At 35.2% G+C, this 18437-nt stretch overlaps 1 protein-coding gene across 5 annotated transcripts in view; it reads right to left on the bottom strand.

Annotated features, from left to right (window-relative positions):
• The window catches only part of LOC6037145 (protein windpipe), a 126356-nt gene that overhangs the window by 17496 nt on the left and 90423 nt on the right, over positions 1-18437 (bottom strand). For 4 of the 5 annotated variants that reach the window (XM_038259611.1, XM_038259609.1, XM_038259610.1 and 1 more), the window contains one exon: positions 4489-4608. The exons of the other annotated variant lie outside the window; for it this stretch is intronic. The gene's annotated coding sequence lies outside the window, so the exon portion shown is untranslated. The remainder of the gene's footprint in view (positions 1-4488; positions 4609-18437) is intronic. 5 annotated transcript variants of the gene reach the window in all.

Raw genomic sequence — 18437 nt, 5'->3', positions numbered from 1 at the left:
AATTTCTTCTATTTCAAATTCAACAGAAATAACATTTTCAACAAACTTTCCATTTTCCAGTCACATCATCGTCACTCCACTTCATGGGAGACTGAATCACGTCCTTTCACCCAATAAAGTTGTAATGAAAACATCATGCCACCGTCTGAGCCGTTAGTTCACAGTTCGCATTAAACTGCACGAGGAATTGCATCCAATAAACCACCAACCGTCTGGAATGGCCCCCCGTCTCGTGCCAAGTGGAAGTAAATCTAGTCCGTCCATAAGACACATTCACATGCACTCACGCCACGGCCACGTTCAGCACTTTGCAATCAATTAACAACTCGACGAGATTGACTCGTCACTTCCTCGAACGGGAAGTTTCCAGTTGGGGATTCAAGACAGGAGTGTTCAAATTTATGGGTTTTATAAGATTGAGGGTTTTTTATTCTTTATTTTCCACGGCCCAGATGAAGGTTTAAATCAAAAAAGGTATACTATAACTTTGGAAAAATATGTTGTATAAACAATTGACATATTTTTCATTTATCAACAGCCAGATATTTCCAAAAATGTTTTTTAAGTGCTCAAAAAAGTTAAGATTTTGCATGATTGGTTTCTTCATGCATCGATAAAAAAATTGTGCGCTGCCCAAGGAAAAGCACTATATATGCAAATATTAAACATTTTCACTTGTTAAGGTGAAGACTCAAAATTTTGCTTCATTTGCAATATTTTCACAAAATTCCTTCTAGAAGAATTCTAGAAGTTGTTATGAATAGTACCCTGCACGTGTTGATACTATTTGGTAACAATTTTCCTATTCCATGTTAAGTTATGAAAATCATCATTAATTAATGATTGTCCATCGGAAAGTCAATGATTGTTTCATAAAATTATTTAAATTTTAATACTTATTTGATTTCTATCAAAAATTCCTTCAAAGCCTTCATAAGGGGTACATCCGACAAATACTGATTCAGTTTGATGCAAAAATTCTTAAGAGCGAGTTTTTCACCGATGTGAAACAGGTCGCATCGAGGTGCTCCGATTTGGATGAAACTTTCAGCGTTTGTTTGTCTATGCATGAGATGAACTCATGCCAAATATGAGCCCTCTACGACAAAGGAAAGTGGGGTAAAACGGGCATTGAAGTTTGAGGTCCAAAACACATGAAAAATCTTAAAATTGCTCGCATTTCCGTAAAACTTCATCAATTCCAACTCTCTTAGATGCATTCGAAAGGTCTTTTGAAGCCCTTCAAAATGTGCTATAGACATCCAGGATTGGTTTGACTTTTTCTCATAGCTTTTGCAAATTACTGTTAAAAATTGATTTTTTTAAAACCTTAATAACTTTTGGCAACAGCCTCCAACACCCATACTCCCATAGGTCAAAAGTTAGGGAATTTCATGGACTATAAGCCTACGGTATTAACATTTTGGCCAATCGCAGTTTTTCTCATAGTTTTTCGATTTTTCTAGAACAAACATTTTACAACGTTAGTTTTTGCCCTGTAGGCCAAGAAGACGGCACTTTTTGGTCTCAATTTTGTCATATTCGGAATCCTCGGTCATTTTCACGTAAGTTAGAAGTATTGGAGTTGTAATTTTGATTTAAAAAATAATTAAATAAAGCATTTTTTAAAAAAGAAATAGATCTTATTTACCCTATGATCAATACGTCAAATGCTGTATCAAGTAGGCGAAAATTTGTTTACCCCTTATCCGACAAAATTCTAAATAATATTTTAATTAATTCTAAATGGCATTTTTTCCAATCAAATTCAAAATTCAAACACCTCAATCTAATGTAAAATTTTCTGAGGATTCCGAATATGTCAAAATTGAGACCAAAAAGTGCCGTCTTCTTGGCCTACAGGGCAAAAACTAACGTTGTAAAATGTTTGTTCTATAAAAATCGAAAAACTATGAGAAAAACTGCGATTGGCCTAAAAGTTAATACCGTAGGCTTATAGTCCATGAAATTCCCTAACTTTTGACTTGTGGGAGTATGGGTGTTGGAGGCTGTTGCCAAAAGTTATTAGGGTTTTAAAAAAATCAATTTTTAACAGTAATTTGCAAAAGCTATGAGAAAAAGTCAAACCAATCCTGGATGTCTATAGCACATTTTGAAGGGCTTCAAAAGACCATTCGAATGCATCTAAGAGAGTTGGAATTGATGAAGTTTTACGGAAATGCGAGCAATTTTAAGAATTTTCATGTGTTTTGGACCTCAAACTTCAATGCCCGTTTTACCCCACTTCCCTTTGTCGTAGAGGGCTCATATTTGGCATGAGTTCATCTCATGCATAGACAAACAATCGCTAAAAGCTTCATCCAAATCGGAGCAACTCGATACGACCTCTAGAACAAACCGAGCAGAATCTACAAATACTGCCTCTTAAAATTGGACTAAATACACAGAGTTTTAAAGTAATGATCAAATTTTTTCACCTTAAGGGATTTTCTGATTGATTTGGTGCCTTCGGCAATGTTGTAAGTTATGATTAGTACTATTCTGAAAAATAGTATCGCGGAAAAATTAAGTCATGTTTAAAATTAATTGTTTATCACAATAACTCGATTTTGGCAAATTTACCTCCTTCAACTTTTGGATCATTTTGTATATGATTAAGTGGACAAAAAGTGCCAATTTAGAGTTACAGGGTATAATGGACTTTAAGTATTTTATCAAGTTATAAGGCATTTTATTGCAAATTTTATTTCAAGGGTTTGTCCCCCTCCCTTAAAATTTGCTCAAATAAACAAGGAGCAAAAAAAAATGACTGAAATTACTATTTAGAAAAGATAGACAACAGTTTTCTTTTTCTGAAATTCTTGCACCAATTTTTGTGTTACTGAGTTATGAGAATTAACACGAAAAATTAGGATTTTCATTCAACCTGCTGAATTTTTTTTTCATGTTTTTTTTTAAGTCAGGACCAAAACTTCAAGAGGACCCTTTGGAATTATTTGGCCCTTGCAAAAAGTAAGTCATGATTTTGAAAATCAGAAGTATGTTTTTCAAACGTTTTTGAAAATTTCAAGCGAGTTTCACTTTTAGACGTAATATCAATAGTTTCCAAAATATCATCGATTGAAAATTGAAGGCCGAATGGATAGCGTTCAAAAAACAAACTTTTCGTAATTGAAACTCTTTACATGTGTCAGTAATCAAAAGTTGGATAATCTATTCAAATAAATTTTTATTTCTAGAAATGAACGAGGGTGATACTTAATAAAAATAATAAAAAAGGACATTTTTTCTGAAAATTTTAACTCGAAAATGGCATTAACTCAAAACTAGTGCATTTTATCGAAAATTCACAAAATTATTTTTTGATTTCATTTAAAATTGAAATCAAAACATATATTTTCAATTTATTTATCGTAGTGAAATTTTGATACTTTTCCAAAAAAAAAATTTTTTCGATAATAACTTTGATTTGCAAAATTCTTGCTTCGATTAGCAACATTTTTCAAAAAAAAAAAAGTTCAAATTTCACCGATTTCAAGTTATATGCAACTAATAATTATTTTTTATATAGAACTGACTTTTATTATAAGTAAAAATCATGACTACCTAGGTATTATCATATTTGTTTGAAAAAATGAAAAAAAAACATAAAAAACCATCCATAAACCACATAGATTTTTTTATTCTAACCGCCCCCCCCCCCCCCCCCACCCCCTACTCTCGTTTTTGTATAAAGCGTGGACAATCTCAAACCCTGCAAAAAAATAAATTTTAAAATGAAAATTTTTGTTTGTAGTGAGAAAATACCCTCATATCTTAAAAGCTTTGGTAAGAAGATTAAATTGTCCCATTATTTTTTCAGTTTAGTAACGAAAATGGCAAAGATTAGAGAAAATATTTTTGTATTTTTTCAATGAAAGATACATTTTTCCGGAATTTGAGTATGCATCAAATCGAGCACCTAATTTGACATAAAAGTTTCTTGGATACCAAATTTCCAAATCATCACCATTTCAGGCTGCAAATTATTTTTAAACACATATTTTTTCTTTCAAAAATGAAAGGGGTCGTATCGCTCTTCTGTCACGAATTATCGAAAAAATGGACCTCGGATTCGTGACCAGGGATTCAAATTACCTCTTAGTTTCTACAAATACTGATACAAAGGTACTTCAAATGTCCGACTAACAAAAAATCTTTCTAAAGTTAAAATTGTGCAACAAAATTTGTAATTTTTTATAAATAAATTATTTCAGGATTGGGGCAGTTAGTTCAACAATTTTGGAATAAGAAGACAACAACTTCCTTGGTTGCTGTGTACCCTTTTAAGATATTTTTTTATTGACCACCTCTAGATAACCTGATACTGCACTCTTAAGCATCTGCTGACCACCAGACCTCAGACCTGCACACCTCGACTAAACTGACCAGCAAAAATATAATTTACAACTCATGCCACATCTAGCTCGCGCGATGCTATATTTGTTTTAGAAAGTGCCCGTTACGAGGCGTTTTGGATTTTCTTACCTTCAAATTGCCGCCACCGCAGCCGCCACAGGTGAAAGAGGACCTCGCGGCGCCGCCACGTGCACCAACGGCCCCAAACGGCCCCGACCTGCTCCTGCCTCCAGGCGAGGAGACGACGACCTGTGTGCGCAAATTAGACAGAAAGAAAGGGTGGTAAAACAAGAGGGGTTTAAACTAGTTCGGAGTTGAGCTTGGGTCTAATTAAATCATTTTTATTGCCACTAATGGGATTTCCACGGCAAGGAGATTTGCAACAAATTTGCAACGAAAAAGGCCTTGATTGCAGCTATTGGCAGGACGATAAGTCAAGTCGGGAATCGCAGGCGGAACGCCCACGCTTAGGTGGGTCGGGACTGTGTCTGGAACACAAGGTACCAGGTGTGCATGGTGAGTACCACGCTGGACATGCTTTCCGGACCATATTAAATTTATTGAGTTGTTGGACATCGTTGAGCGGGTTGGATTCAATTTACTTTCTTGCCCTGAAGGGTAGTACATTGGAGATTTAATGGAGAGGTACTATTTACGAGTTGATATGTTATACTTGTATCTCTCGGGTGTCCTGAACCTTGTTGATACTCAAGGTGTTCATAAGCTTTTCTTTGATATTGAATCAAAATCCTCCAAACAGCTGACGTTTTCACCTTGGCGAGACCACAATAAGTCCGAGTCGCGACTTCCGGTGTCCAGGCGTATCGGATTTCAGGTGGGCCAAACACCTCGTCGCGCGTTTCACACGCCCAAGGTCACCCGTTTTGGACGTCCATTTGGCTTATCGATTTCGGGCTTATCTTTCGCGCCGCAGCAATGCCAACCAGTGGTCGTCGTACTTTGACTGCGAACGTCACATTTTGTCGGGTGTTATTACGCAAACACATTGGCTGAGGTTTGTAATCGACGGGATATACTTTGGGTAAATGCCCAAGCTCGGCTTGTCTTTCCCGAGCAGATTTGTGGCGGGTTTTATCTTTTGGGAACAAAAATTCACTAATAATGTTCAGCAAAATGCTAGCCGGCTTAGTCAGCTGATAAGATATTGAAGGAATCGTCGCCGAGGCTGACATTGAAGCTCATCCGCGTGTGGTTAAGCATTTTGTAGAGCGTCTAATTAGTACAGGTGTAGTAGCTCTAACTACCCAGAACGAGCTTCCATTGTTCCAGAATAGGGGTTTTTCTGCTTCCCAACAGCAACCTCCGCTCCTCTCATCATCACCACCTGTAATGAATGGGTGTGAAATGTGATCTCAAGGTGGGTTCATAATGAATATCTCAGGCGCCTAGCTTCGAGTGGTCGGGAAAAACTTCCGATGTGACGTCTGGTTACCCAACCTCCACTTCCAAGCAAACAAACAAAAAACGGCAACAAACAGCTACGACCGAGGAGACGTCCGAGCTCTAGGATGACAACCGCGCGCGGTAAACCATGACAGCTAATTATGGCTATTAGCAATTTAGACGATCCGGACGAAACTGAACACCGCAGCGTGGTTACGAGATCGGATTGCAACCGTGTGACGGGTTGACCACACGATAGAGCTGCTAGCCGGATAGAGCTGCTTGCAGGATTGATGGAATTCTACCTGAATATTTCTGCAAAATTCTCAAACCACAAGAAGCTCGACCTTGCTCCAACAAACCGCTGCTGACAGATGTTTGTCCAATTACGTCAGGCGAGGAAAGACCCCGCGCGATGGTTCACGGTCACGACGCGTTTTCCGCGTTGAACGAAAAGAAAATCGAGGCCAAGTTCTGTTTTTCCTCTTTTGCGTTGCGCCGATGCTTGCATAAGATGGCACTTCCATTGACAGGCCACCAGAGGCAAGCGAAGTAGAGGAAAATTTAAATATATTTCGTTGTTTATTTTTCGCACTTGTTCATTTGGGTAAGCAGTGCAGAAAAAAAACGAGTAAAGAAGTCTACGAAAACAGAAGCACCACTTGTTTTTCGGTTTAAAAGTGCTTCCCTCGTTTGGCTTTACTTGAGTTATTCGTAATGAGCCAATTAATTTGGTTGAGCAATAAAATTATTCGATTGCAGTGGAAAAGGTTTTTGATTATTTTTCATTTCTTCTGGATTTCTTTTTTTTTGATAAGTTTTTGATAACACTGTCGAAAGGATAACATCATACGAAAAAAGAACTTCTTAATCTTTTGAATCACTTTCACGTATAGTGAGGGGAGGTCATCAATGAGACACAGGGACAATCCCATGCAAAATTATTCATAAATGTTTGATTCTGATGTGTTAAAGTAAATTATGGACAAAAATTACTTTTTTGCTAGTTGGCTGCCATTAACATTAAAACTAATATTTCTTTAAATTTCTTTCTACGTTCAATAGGGAATGAGCTTGACTACAATGTCCTTTCATTAGGTTTGACCAAATTTAAGAATTTACCCAGAATCCAGGGCTGTCCCATTGTTCCACACTTTGATTTTTCTTCATTAAACTTTTCAAAATCTATGAAAATCTTTAAAAACATGAATTGGAAGTGATTTTTGGCATATTAATTGAGTTTTATTCAACCAAAAATATTAAGTTGTTTAGTATAAATACATGGATTTTACAAAGTTTAAATACGTTTTACCTAGCAAAATTGCTTTAAAATGTTCAAGGCAAGTCACCTGCAGTGGAACAATAGAAAACATGATGTTTAACTAGAAAAGAATTGATTTTCGTAGAGTGTCTCATTGTTTCCCAGCTGTCTCATTTTTCCTGCCAAGTGCGTCTACAATGAGACAGTTGAATAACTCTGGCTATAGCCTTAACATCGATCTCATATTTTGGTCAATGTTAGAACAAATTAAAAGAAAGAAAATGCAACAATAAGCTCATTAAAACATGCTGATGAAAACAAACCAAAAATCTTTGAAATTTGAAACCAAAAGTGTCTCATTTAAGACTACCTTACCCTTCTCGCGAAATATACAAAACAACTGGCAGCACTGAGTTTTAAGCTTCTGGAATGCAATCGGATTTTGGAACCTGGTCTGAAATCCAACTTATAGCAGAATATTGTTACCAGGGGCTGTGGAGTCGGAGTCGGAGTCGGAGCCGGAGTCGGTGGAGTCTAGCCTTTTGGGAAGCCTGGAGTTGGAGTCGGAGTCGGAGTCGGAGTCAGAACCGAAGTCGGCTAAATTTTATTAGCTGGAGTCGGAGTCGGAGTCGGAGCCGAAAATTTCGGATCACCCGGAGTTGGAGTCGGAGTCGGAGTAATCTTAAATTCAACAAAAATTATGTTTATTTTTTATTTTTCAGTATTATGCTATATTCATTTTTTTCAAGTTTCATGCGCTGCGTTGCCATTTTTTTTTAGAGATCACTAAATGATAATCAGCTCTTACCCAGGTATGTAGTATCATCATAACTAAAAAAAAACAATATTGGTTTTGTAGTCAGAAATATTCAATTGATTTTTGACTGCCTCCTTTTGCCAATATTTATAAACCCTTTAAACTCAAATTTGACAAAATTTAATCTAGTTCTTTATGAAAAAAAGTACACACACAGTCATCTTACCCCGATAGTGAATGTCTTGGTGGTTTTAAGTAAATCAATGTTCAGGAAAAATTTTCGAGGTACATAAAAAAATATAAATAATAATCACTATTTATGGAAATCGAAAACGCAAAAAAAACACTGACAGGATAACTCTTCCAACAAATATTCAACGATTATAACAATCTATTACTTGGAACTATGCGCATTTGTTTATAACTTTGTACAAAAAATTAAAAGTGTCTGAGAATGTTGATCCTTAGGCAAACTATTTTGATATTGTTGCAAATTATCGTTGAACAAATCTCAAGATTTCAGGATAGGACAGGATTTCAAGATTTAAAAAATATCCGTTTTTTCAGTTTTTCATATTTTCATGGAGGCGCACGACCATTCATAAAGCTTTGTTTTTGGTGAAGATGCACGAAGTATCGCGCGCCTCCTTTTAAATATATAAAAAAAAGTTATAAATTCAAATAAATCCAAAACTCCGAGGTAAAATATTTTCTAGGGCACGGTTTTTTTTTGAAAAGGATCCCTTAAGCGTCCTTACCACGATGTTTTTTTTTAAATATTGATTTTTATTAATCATCTTCTTCAGCCTTGGCGTGATGTCCATTGCGTTTTAAAAATTTCAATGGAGCTTTAAAAAATAGTCTCGTTTAAAATTATTATTTAAAAATACATACTACTATGATAGTAACGGTGCTTCTTAAAAATGTCAACTTAAAAGTGAGCCAATTGAATTTACATGTTAAATCAATCATTAAGGCCAGCCTTCTTTCAATGATCATTAAAAAATAAAAATTTAATATTTTAGCTTTTAATCAATTTAATGAAAATTTGAGGTTAAGTAAATTTACTTACCAAACTGTTCTTCTGAAAATGCCTTCAAAACTGGCGTTTTTTTTATTTCTGTTTCAATAACATCTGAAACCTGTAAAACTAGAAACTTTTTTTCCGGTTTTTTTTTTCACTTAAAGAGTTTTTAAATAATCCTATTTATCAATGTTTTCGAAATAATAGTAAACCAATTTTTAAAATATTTAAAAATATATGGAGTCGGAGTCGGAGTCGGAGCCAACCATTTTTTGAAAGCTGGAGTCGGAGTCGGAGTCGGAGTCGGCTAGAGTTGGTGGGCCGGAGTTGTAGTCGGAGTTGGCGTCGGTTGGATCTGAAAGCCGGAACCGGAGTCGGAGTCAGAGTTGACTAATCCCAGAAAGCCGGAGTCGGAGTCGATTGAAATATGACCCGACTCCGCAGCCCTGCAAACAACACACCAAACCAAACCTGCTCCGGTGGAACCGCTAGCGACGGTTGGACTCGCAATCCAAAGGTCGTCAGTTCGAACCCTGGAGTAGAAGGCTCCTTAGAGTAAAAATAGGTTTGGGTGCTCTCCCCATTCAAGCCTTTGGAATCCTAGGTTCGAGCAGAAACTTGCAATAGAGACCACAAAAGACCCGTGGGTCGTGAAAGTGGATGGTTTGATTTTTATTTCTCCATGGCTCAAAAGTTGCAGGTTTCGTCCTTAAAATAATTCGAAAAATCTAGGAAATATGGATTTTGGGAAATTGAGTTGATGTGAAAAAAGTTAATAAAAAAATATTTTTTTTCGTGTACCTATTTTTTTCGGAATAGTCCTCATCAATTTAACTTTGCCGGAGACATGTGATTTCAGTTAATGTAAACTTCAGATTCGACGTAAACGGTTGAATCTCACGTAAAATAATACTTTTTACGTATAATTTGTTGCAAACATACATCATATTGCATTTAAATTTTAACGTTTAATAGCATGCAAATAAAGGGTGACGATTCTCGAGATTTTCAATTTCCCGGGAATCGAGAGTTTTTTTTTTTTTTTTGAGCCTTGATACCACTGCGACCAATTAGAGGAATATTGTGGTGTGACCCTTTTTTTTATAGCAAATCAGGTTAACCCAACATCATGGAACGATGAGAGGCAGCTGTGGACTGTAATCGAGAGTTGAACTTGGCAATTTCCCGGAAATACCCGGGACCCGGTAGTTTTTTTACTGTGCCAACAGTGTCAAAAATTTAAAATGAAAAGTAATAAATTTGTTTCTTTTAAATGGATTCAGTTACTGTTAATTCATATTAATTCTATGAAACGTTAATTTAAGCAGCATCATAGTTTTGAGGAACTATATAAAACTTTTGATTTTTTTCTAAATCTGCAAAAACAAAATCGTTTCTTGAGTTTTTTAAGACTCAAAATTGCAGTTTAAAATATATACGAATCTTAATTCGCACTGAGTGATTTTTCAAAAGGTTCACAAACTTGTTATTAGATTTTTGTAAAAAATAAAAACAAAAATCACTAATAAAGCTTATATACAAGGGTCCTGATTGCTCAAAATCAACCACTCCATTCGCGAGCACAAATAGCAGGCGACGCGATACTGCTCTGATGAATTCCTACCGTTTGTCACTCTATCACCATTCGCTCCCGAACACTCTCTATTCTACTCTCCTTCTCTCTCTGAACGGCTCAGTCTCCGAACGGCTCCGGCAGGCCGATCGTCTCCGATCACTCTGAACTGAAAACATTTTTTCTCTGATGCAATGCGTTATACTCATTGATTTGGGTTGCTTAAAATGAATGTTATCAATTAAATTTTACATTTATTTTGATTTCATAACATTATGGACACCATTCAAAGAAATTTCCACCAAGAAAAAATCAAATTGATGGCAAACTGAGGGCGTGAAGACAAAAAGACAGCCGCTCTGGCATTTTGTGAGAATGGCTCTTCGCTGAGCATGGTAGTGTGTGAGTGTCGTCGAGCGACGGAGTAGGCAAATATTTTCACGATGTATTTGTTCGCTGAGTGAACAGTTCGGGCCACTCGCTGGCTGCTTGCGAGACTCATTCGCTCATGAATGCTAGCGGGTGGGAATAGGCGACGAATGGATAGGCGATGAGTGAGTGGTTTCTGTTCATTGAACCGAAAATCAGGACCCTTGCTTATATATGGGTAATTCTCCGCCAACTCACACAGCAGTTGCCCCGACCCCTCTTCGATTTGCGTGAAACTTTGTCCTAAGGGGTAACTTTTGTCCCTGATCACGAATCCGAGGTCCGTTTTTTGATATCTCGTGACGGAGGGGCGGTACGACCCCTTCCATTTTTGAACATGCGAAAAAAGAGGTGTTTTTCAATAATTTGCAGCCTGAAACGGTGATGAGATAGAAATTTGGTGTCAAAGGGACTTTTATGTAAAATTAGACGCCCGATTTGATGGCGTACTCAGAATTCCGAAAAAACGTATTTTTCATCGAAAAAAACACTAAAAAAGTTTTAAAAATTCTCCCATTTTTCGTTACTCGACTGTAAAAAATTTTGGAACATGTCATTTTATGGGAAATTTAATGTACTTTTCGAATCTACATTGTCCCAGAAGGGTCATTTTTTCATTTAGAACAAAATTTTTCATTTTAAAATTTCGTGTTTTTTCTAACTTTGCAGGGTTATTTTTTAGAGTGTAACAATGTTCTACAAAGTTGTAGAGCAGACAATTTCAAAAGTTTTGATATATAGACATAAGGGGTTTGCTGATAAACATCACGAGTTATCGCGATTTTACGAAAAAAAAGTATTGAAAAAGTTGGTCGTCATCGATCATGGCCGTTCATGGTCACCCGCGACAGACACGGACGACGAAACAAAGAGAAACGCAAAAAGTAACTTTTTCAAAACATTTTTTCGTAAAATCGCGATAACTCGTGATGTTTATAAGCAAACCCCTTATGTCTATATATCAAAATTTTTGTAATTGTCTGCTCTACAACTTTGTAGAACATTGTTACACTCTAAAAATAACCCTGCAAAGTTAGAAAAACACGAAATTTTAAAATGAAAAATTTGTTCTAAATGAAAAATGACCCTTCTGGGACAATGTAGATTCGAAAAGTACATTAAATTTCCCATAAAATGACATGTTCCAAAATTTTACAGTCGAGTAACGGAAAATGGGAGAATTTTTAAACTTCTTTAGTGTTTTTTCGATGAAAATACGTTTTTCGTACGCCATCAAATCGGGCGTCTAATTTTACATAAAAGTCCCTTTGACCTATCTCATCACCGCACACCTCTTTTTCGCATGTTCAAAATGGAAGGTCGTAGTCACGCAAATCGAAGAGGGGTCGGGGCAACTTTTCCCGATTTCGTGTGAGTTGGTAGAGAATTACCCATATAATTTCCCACTATCGGGAATTTTGCAATATGATGACGACTCAAAACAACAAATTAAATTGTTTTTTTTTTTGTAATTTTTGAGTTCAACATTAAATATTAATTGAAGGAATATTTACATTGCTTTGCTCAAGAGAATATATGGAAATTGAACTTAACTTGAAAAAGCTTTTCCCTTTTACAAATAATTAGAAAAAAATAATATTTGAAAATAAAACATTTGATTTCCTATCTGGGGTGTAACTGCTAAATAATTTTTAAAGTAAAATTTTGGGTCCACCTTTTTTTGGCTTCTTTAAATTAAAGTTATTGGAATTTTTGACAAGTTAAAATTTACACGTTCTGAATAAGAAGATAAGAGAAACATTAGAAACAATGTTCGATGTTTGTATTATTGAATATCGAACATTGGACAATTAATGTTCTATACAATTTTGAATTTTTCAAATGTTTTTCTGATTAGTTTATATGATTTTGCTTCGATTTTTATAAATTTAAATTTCCCGGGAGTCTCGACCGAATTTCCCGGGAATCGAGAGGTCCAAAAAAGGTCAATTTCCCGGGAATTCCCGCTCATCACCCTCTACTTGCAAAAGTGTTAAAGTATTTTTGTGTGTGTTGATTAGGTTGGACATTTTTAATTTCTCAAAAAGTACCCATCTTTGTTTATTTCTGAAAATATGATTTTCGAGTAGCTCGTATCGTATAATAAGTTGCTCAGATAAGATACATGCAAAGAATAGACATTGATAAAAATAATGCAGAGAAGAATGCATGTTAATCTTCAAAAACAGAAAGCTCGACAATTATAAGTCAAATTTAGTTAATGTTGTTAATGTTAAATAACGAAACATTTCCTAAAAAAAATTTTTAAATTTTTTGAACATTATCTTATGTTTCAAATTGTTAAACAACTTTTTTGCAATTCCGTCGTGAAACTACTTAGGGGAGAGTGGGTAGACTTGATCCCCGGGGACACTTGATCCCAAGCCTGTATCTCGTCAGCATGTGGGTAAAACATTTAGCTTTGTTCTAGAAAGTTGTGCGAAATTGACCTAAACTCATTGTAGAAAACAAAGAAAAAAATTAAAAAATGTTTCGATTGAGTTACACACATTTTTCTAAAAAGTGCTGCAAAAAACTTCCAAGAGATCTTTTTTCTTTGTTTTGATAAGTCTGCAAAACACTCAAAAAATATTCAAAAAAATATTTTTTATACATGAATTGTTTGATAAACATATCAACTCGAAAACCCTTACGCATTTGACGTTAAATTTATCGTCATACTATTTTTACAATCAATAGTTTTAAAAAATGCGTTTAGGGAGACTAGATCCCTGCATTTTTACAGTCACTGGAATCAGCCTCAAGATTAAATAATTTGGCTGGGTTTTCGTACATAGTTTCCTTTAGTATAGTTGTACATAACTTACTGCAGTTTGAACCATTTTTCAAAAGTTTTGTAAACAAAAATTACCAGCTTTTGTAAACATGCTCAATTTTGGTCTAAAAAAGAAAATTTCAAGTTTTTTAATATTTTACATGCTAAACTTGTTATATTTTGAACACAAACGTACAGGTTTAATGTGAAATTGCTGTAACTTATAAAAAATTAAAACTTTGGATGAATAAGAAACATTTTGCTTAAGATTTTTTCAAAATGATGAAAGGGGGATCAAATTACCCCCAACATTTTGAAAATGCCGGTTTAAAATATTTTTTTAAAACACTTGGCATGATTCGAACAGTTTATTTGGTGAAATACCCTTATAAGCCAAACATAGTTTAAGCTTTCAATTCATGCAAAAAGTTCATAGTTTTGTGAGAAATTGACAGAGTTTTGTGCGATACAAAAAAAGGGGATCAAGTTTCCCCACTCTCCCCTACTTTTCCTGTCATTCTTGAACGAAGAAATAGCCTACTTTTCTGTACCAAAAATAACAGAATCGAATAGCAACACTTTTCAAAATAAATGCTGAAAAGTTCTACTTTCAGCACTCAAATGGGTTCTGAAAAATTGAACTTTTCAGCAGTTGTTTCTAAAAGTAACATTTTTCAACATTTTTTTCGATTTAAACGATTTATTGACAAATTACATGAAAATTTGACATTAAATTTCACTCAGTGTGTGTTTTTTGGAATTGCAAAAAATGTTGTATGGAACTCGTTGCAAAACTTGATTTTGTCAGCACTCTTCGTATTTATCGAACTCGGTGAACTTCGTTGGATAAATGTATGACTCGTGCTGAAAAAATCCTCTTTTTGCAACATGCATAAAATACTATTTTAAAATTCGACTTTTTTTTTAAATTGATGTCAAAAATTTGTCAAAAATTGAAGTGCAAATTTCTCAGTGTGCATTTTTGTTTAATATTATGTAACATCCTAAAATTAGCACGTACGTTCTAAATGGTCTAACCAAAACAACGCAAAATTGTCTGGAGATTCGTGACATCCTTTGATAATTCGAGCTCTGAGTTGATTAGTGATTAGTAAAAAGTGGAACTAATGATCAATTTAAACTCAAAACATTCAATGTATACATTCAAATCGTGGTGCAGCAAAAATGAAATTTTAGTGATTTTTCCTCCGAGTTACTTCATCAAATACCATGACAAAATATTAATACGTTTTATCTAAATTACTCATCAGTCTACTTGCAACAAAGAAGCACCCGATTCGTCGCGTTACACTTTTCGCAATCTAGCGCCACTGCGGTACCCTTGTGGAACTAATAACCTTGCTAATTACATTCTTGCTGGCTGCAGGTTGGCCACAATCCAGCCCATTGGCAAACATTCTGATGTCTGATTTTTGTTCTATATTCACTCCCTCTCTACTCTGCTCGGGCTTCCGACAAGCCGAAAGCGTGCAAGCCTATGATCTCATTATCCACACGTGTTGCAACTTCCTTTTCACTGAGCGCTGTCTGTGTTCTGGTATCGGTTCGCACCACTCTTACTTTCTAGCCTGTAACCAACTTGAGGCTACGCGGCAGTAGCCGTAAAAAAGTACGAGGTTTTAACCCTTAACCTTCCAGTTTGTGGAGAGGTCAATTAAAAACCTTTAAGGGTTCAAAAAAGCTTTGAGAAAAAAACGCTTAAAATCCGATACTTCTAGAAAAAAGCTCAAAGAAACAATCAAGGGTTAAATCACCTCACGTGTTGTCAGCTACCACCGATTGGCCCAAGTTCTAGTTCTGTCGGGGCCGGGCTGCAATCCTATCTGCAGCACAAATTGCACTTGGCATAATTGCACTTTGTGCAGAACGAGCCCGCGTCCGCGTCCGAGCGATTGTTGAAAGTGGTCGCCGCGGTCAGTTCTTTGCGCGTCACCTTGAAGGGGAAGTTGAATCGTGGTCGAGTCAGGTGATCACAGCACCGAGCAGCAGCAATCATAATTTCGCACCACGAGTTGGTCAATACAGTTGTTATTAGCGGGATCTTAAGGCGCGAGCATAATCGTTCGAGTAGGTCTGCATTAGCTCACCCCCTGCTAACTGCGGGGGGTCTCTGCTGTCACGGCGGTTTGAGGGGCTCGGCAAAACGTCATCGGGTGTGATGGCAATCGCGTCGTGTTGTTGTGCACATTTTTAAGTGACATAAACTGTGGAAAGATTGCTACTTAAGTGGTTTACACTGTTATTACAGGGTAAATATGAAAATTTCATATCCCACTGTATTTAATGTTCAAAACACTTCAACAAGCTAATAGTTAACAAAAATTAAAAATGTTTTTGAGCCATTCTCCCAAAATAAACATTATTAGAAAATTATTTTTTTTTTGTTTTTTTATTTCCTTGAAATTTTGTGTGAATCTTGTCTATGACCAAAGAAGACATTTTGCATCATTAGTTCGTCCAATTAAGTTTCCATGAAATTTTTGAAGCTGCCCATTCCAAAAGGCTATTATAATATTCAAAAATCTGTACCTTGAGAATGATTTTTCAAATCAATTTGGTGTCTTTGGGTGAGGAGTTGTAGATATTGCTTAGGACATTTCAGAACAATATGTTATAATTTAAAAAAAATCCCATTTTTTAATTCAACTTTTCACACAAAACGTTGAACAGCGCAAAATATCCTTTCTAGAAAAATGTAGATTTTTTGAATATTGTTTGGATGACAAAAACGGCATATTTTGAGCTGTAGCACAGATTGGCCAATATTCATTTGAAAGTGTTGCTAGTTTTAGGGAAAAAATATATTTTTTGTAAAACGTGGAAAAAGTAGTTTTTTTAAATATTCTTGGATGAAAAATCAAATTTGCAATAAAAAGTACTTCACATAAAATTTGATATAATGCACTGTTGACAATACAGTAAGATTCATTCTGAATAACTTTAATAAAAGCTCAAAAGATGCGTGTTTTTTTTTTGTTATTGAAAACATATCCATTTTTTTAAATTTATGGTTATTTTACGCAATAATTTGTGTGAAAATTCAATTTAAAAAATGGGTTGATCTATTTCTTCAGTGAAAACACCAAACTGATCACATTTTTTAAAGATACAGATTATTAAATATTTGAATTTTGTATAGACAAATACCAAAATTGTATGAAGATTTGTATCGACTTACTAATAATGCAAAATGCTTTCTATGGTCATAGAAAAGGCACACAAAGTTTCAAAGAATTGCTCCTCCAAATCGATTTATTGTCCGACTTGTTTTTTTTCTGTAAAATGATTTCCTAATAGAAACGGATCCCATATCCAAACTCTTTTAGCAATTTTGAACAAGTAGCAAAAACATGGTTTTATAAATTATAAATTTCATACAATCATTTTTGAGTTTCAGTGGAATAAATGTCATGTTAACACCTTAAATCCCAAACTCGAGAAAAGAGGGAATTTACATAAAAAAAATCCCCATCCCCAAAATTTTATGTAAATTCCCTCTTTTCTCGAAATTGGGATTTAAGGTGTTAACATGACATTTATTCCACTGAAACTCAAAAATGATTGTATGAAATTTCTAATTTATGAAACCATGTTTTTGCTACTTGTTCAAAATTCAAGCCTTGGGGTTTCCTAATCAAGCCTTTGGGAATTAAGGTTTAAAATATGGGAAAAATGTGTGTAATACTTAAAATTTAATTGAAAGAATAAGTATTAATTATTTTTTTAAATTATTCCCCTACTCGAACCGGAAATGGCTTCCCTATGCCCAAAAATGGTCAGTCTCCCAACAAAATTGGTAGCTGATGTCTATATAAAAATGGTTTTTTTTTTTTTCCTTGGATGGCCCACCTCTTACCCATACACATCTTTGTAGCATGGAAGGATTACGAGCAGATATCTTTCGATAATTCAATTGTCCGTATTTGAGAGTGTCCTAAATCTAATGGCTTCCCTATGCCCAAAAATGGTCAGTCTCCCAACAAAATTGGTAGCTGATGTCTATATAAAAATGTTTTTTTTTTTTTTTTTCTTGGATGGCCCACCTCTTACCCATACACATCTTTGTAGCATGGAAGGATTACGAGCAGATATCTTTCGATAATTCAATTGTCCGTATTTGAGAGTGTCCTAAATCTAATGGCTTCCCTATGCCCAAAAATGGTCAGTCTCCCAACAAAATTGGTAGCTGATGTCTATATAAAAATGTTTTTTTTTTTTTTTTTTTTTTCTTGGATGGCCCACCTCTTACCCATACACATCTTTGTAGCATGGAAGGATTACGAGCAGATATCTTTCGATAATTCAATTGTCCGTATTTGAGAGTGTCCTAAATCTAAACTCTACTTCCGTGTATGCCCATCCGTCTCTCTCATTTGTCATCTCAAGGCGCTCATACTTTCAAGAGTCTTTTTCATTTCACCAGATTGCTTACATCCAAAAATGGTACTTTAATTTTTTAAAACCTTTAACTTACGGAGGAGTTTTCTGAGAGATATAGGGTCTTTGGCTAAGTTGAAAGCAGTAAAGAGATTATTTCAGAAAAATGTTTTAGGGGATATGAAAAGCAACTTTTTTACAAAGATATTGAAAATTTACTAAAGTAAATAATATTTGCAATTGAAAAGTAGTTTATTATTTTCAACTTAAGAATATAAGTTAGAGTCAAATTTTGGTGGTGGGGCAGCGCGCTTGCCTTGCAGAATTATTCGTGTTTCGAGCGTCATTTTTTGAGTTATTGGTGTTAAAAAAAGCCCTTCCTATATCAACGATGATCAGAAGGCACGGTGTCGGGTAAATTGTGTATTAATCTTTCGAAAAATGTGTAAAATTTTA

Source organism: Culex quinquefasciatus, chromosome 3 (assembly GCF_015732765.1).
Source record: "Culex quinquefasciatus strain JHB chromosome 3, VPISU_Cqui_1.0_pri_paternal, whole genome shotgun sequence".
In the NCBI taxonomy this organism is placed as follows: Eukaryota; Metazoa; Arthropoda; class Insecta; order Diptera; family Culicidae; genus Culex; species Culex quinquefasciatus.
Note: the sequence above shows the minus strand (reverse complement) of the source record. Positions and strands in the feature narration are given on the sequence as shown.